The 3,338-nt window shown below is 35.5% G+C and overlaps 1 pseudogene; it reads right to left on the bottom strand.

The window, feature by feature from the left end:
• The window catches only part of LOC105309365, a 4,387-nt pseudogene extending 1,830 nt beyond the window's left edge, over positions 1-2,557 (bottom strand).
• Positions 2,558-3,338: the final 781 nt, after the last annotated feature.

Here is a 3,338-nt window from a genome sequence, read left to right on the forward strand (position 1 = left end):
ATAAACCGGGATAAGGTTCCAGCCCTTCGCATACTCACTCTCTGCTGGTGGCAAAACAAATGTAAATAAATTGGCAAAGAGTAAGTACCCTGAGTTGGTAGCACTTGTGGTGAGTATCTTTACAATATGATCTATGTCCCCCCAAAAATAAAGTAACTTCTGGAATAAGTCAATACTGTGACAATCTGTTATTAGAGGTTCAATTATCACTCTCAAAGGATATTCATTCTTTATGGAGATCTCATTAAATTTCAGGAGGCTATACTTTGAACTATATCTAATAATTACAAAATGATTTCGCACATTGTTCCACCAATTACTTGTTCTGACTCCGTGATAACTAAGATTAGTATTGTTAACCAAATTTGCAGTAAGTTTTCCTTTAGAGAAGAAGCTCTGGAGGCCCAATCCCCTGAGACTTCCAGAGGTGACTCAGGAGGCCTCTTCAGAAGCAATAACAAATATACACATAATACATCTTAGTAAAGAAAAGAAAATGAAAAAAAAATTACTCCTCAGAGTCCCTACATTTGATGATAAGGACAAAGTTAAACAACTGAAAAGAATTTCACAACTAGAGATACAAACCCAAACTCTTTGCTTATTCACTGCTGAGGAAATTATAGGATTACTAAACCTCAAATGGAGAAGCTGAATCCATCCACACAGATCTGGCAGGGGGAGGGAGGGAGGACTGTGCAGAAAAACCTGAGTTTTCTGTGGGAGCCAGCTATGATGAAAGCTGTTTATGCCCCACTCACATCACTACTCCAGTTCCTTCAGGCATTCTATCATTGCTGATGCTACAGACTGATAAAGGAACACTCACCGAACCATGTAAAGGTACAAAGCAGTCTCTATCCAATTTCATCTTTTCTTCTTTCTACTTTCTGCAGGATCTGTCAGTGCCCTTACTCTTACTAGTCATCGGTGTTGGCTTTCACCAGGATAAATCTTCTATTAGCCAGTTAAATTATTCAGATGTAAAAATTGGGTAAATAAAGTATTGTCAGTCACTGAAGTCATCAATGATTCTTAGATAAAAACTGAAAGATGGTGTTATTGGGCTTTCAACATAAACCACTAAGTGAACACTTCTCTATTAAAAAACATCATTTAACATACTCTCTTAAAGTATGATTTTTGAAAAGACAATTTAAAATTCCATAGTAACAAAGCAAAAACACCCTCTATGATAACGTAAAATTACTGTTATATGACCTCTAAATGAGAGTCAGCAAGGTACTTCCCCGAGCACAAGCTTCTTTAGGAATATGTACAAATATGAGTTTCTGTAATCATTTTCGAAAGGTTCACACATACTGGTCCTTCCATATCAGAATTCAAAATCCGATATCAAGCTTCCAGAATAGAATGTGCATTTATTACTAGATGCTCTAACACTTGCTATATACACAATTTTAAGTTCTCTAATTTAAAAGTTTTAAAGTAGGTATATAAATATTAACATATCATGTAGAATATAGTAGACCTTGAACCACAATTATAAATCCATTACTTTCCTTGTAACACAGTACATGTGTCTCCGTTATTTGGCAAAATGGATATAAACACCTGTCAGGCTGAAATACTAAAACCAAAGACATTTGTATATTCTGGTTAACTTCTCTGTTTTGCCAGCTTAATTTTCTCAATTCAGACTTCCTCCAATGAAAATATATATTTAAGACATAAGCTATACTTAAATATATTGTATGAATTTTCACTTAGCATCTTTTGTTGGTTGTTTTAAGAACTCACCGCGGCTCTATGCCTTAATCTTTAAAATCAGTGCTCCTTTCACTAAAAGTAACTGTAGATACATCACATATCTGTGTGTGACCACAGAACACACAATAACGAATAGCTGATCAGTAGATTTGCAGATAATTCATGTGCCACACTATCCATATTTCCATGCTGACACCCTATCATCTCAGTCTTTCAGATAAGTGTAGCAGTCTTTCAGATAAGTGTAGACATCCCAATGAGGATGTCTTCAAAATAAAAACACTTAAATAATACAAATATGTACTGAACAAAAATAGTAGAGCATTCTTACCTGCTGGGAAAATTTTTCAGAGGAAAACAAAGCTGCTATGTTCACATGGCTACGTCAAAACTGGACTAATTCTTGGAATCACTTTGGCCAAACCCATTTTTGCAAACACAAAACCCCCCAAACATTTAAACAATGAAATTAGTTATTTGAATGTGCCTCTTCCCAGTCTATTATGGTGAAGCAACCAAAAAGTACTTTACTTTGAGGATTTAGGATAGCATTCATGTCTCTGGCCAGTAACTTCTCTCTGTACCTAACTAGACAAATGCTGGGATTTATCTTCCTGAAATAGCAATGACTCAGCTTTCTCACAGGTAATAGTAGAACTCGTTAGCCTTTCAGTCATTCAAACAGGTTGTCCCTAAGAACAGTGTTTTCTAACGAAAAATATGACTCTACCTCTTTCTGTCTTCAGTCTAGAAAACTGGGACCTTCCACAAGTTTTTACAAGCAATGCGAGATATCTATGCAAAGAAACTATAACAAGAAAACATATAGAGGACCAGAAATCAGATAGATATACTCCAGCCTAGAAAGAAATTTGAGTATTAGAAATTTCTCAGATATTTCTATCAGAAAAATCATTGTTCCATTTATATGTACAGACACAGCCCCTGCTCTTAACATCATTACTGTTTAAATAAAAGAGATGGAAGAGTCATTATAGATTAGTTCATTTGAATATTTGAAACAATTTCAAATGAATTAACGTCTTCTGGACAGTTTTTTCCTCTGGAACAATCCCTAGGGAAAAAAGATTTGGGTCTGGCCAAGAAAGTGTAGCAGACATCCAAATGTATGAAAAGCCTCAAATTTGAAAATAAATAAATAAATAAATAATAAAGTGAATACTAATTATGAGCTTCAAATTAAGAAATCTTTAGGTAAGGCAAATAATATTTAAGCCAAATGAAGGGAGACCTAGTCTCAGGATCCTGAGTCAACCATATTCCTACAAAAAGAGGTCCTTCTCCAGCTGCTACTCTCTGCTCTAGAGGCCCCGAGACAGAGGCAGAGACATGGGCCTGAGGACATTACTGAGGTTCATGATTCAATGTCTGAAAAGATCAGTAATCACAGTTGTAGAGTTTGAAGGCCTGAATCTAAGTCAATTGAAACCATAATGATTTTCAATTAAACAATGCAGTTCCTTCTTTTCAGTCCAGTATCATGTGAGTAACCACTTCTGAAGGTAAAGAATTGTTTTCCTAGAGCCTGTCCCTAAGTCAAGTCTCTCTGACGGCTTCCACTGTTATTTCTTTAATATACCTTATTA

The sequence above is a fragment of the Pteropus vampyrus genome, unplaced genomic scaffold, assembly GCF_000151845.1.
Source record: "Pteropus vampyrus isolate Shadow unplaced genomic scaffold, Pvam_2.0 Scaffold733, whole genome shotgun sequence".
NCBI classification, from domain to species: Eukaryota; Metazoa; Chordata; class Mammalia; order Chiroptera; family Pteropodidae; genus Pteropus; species Pteropus vampyrus.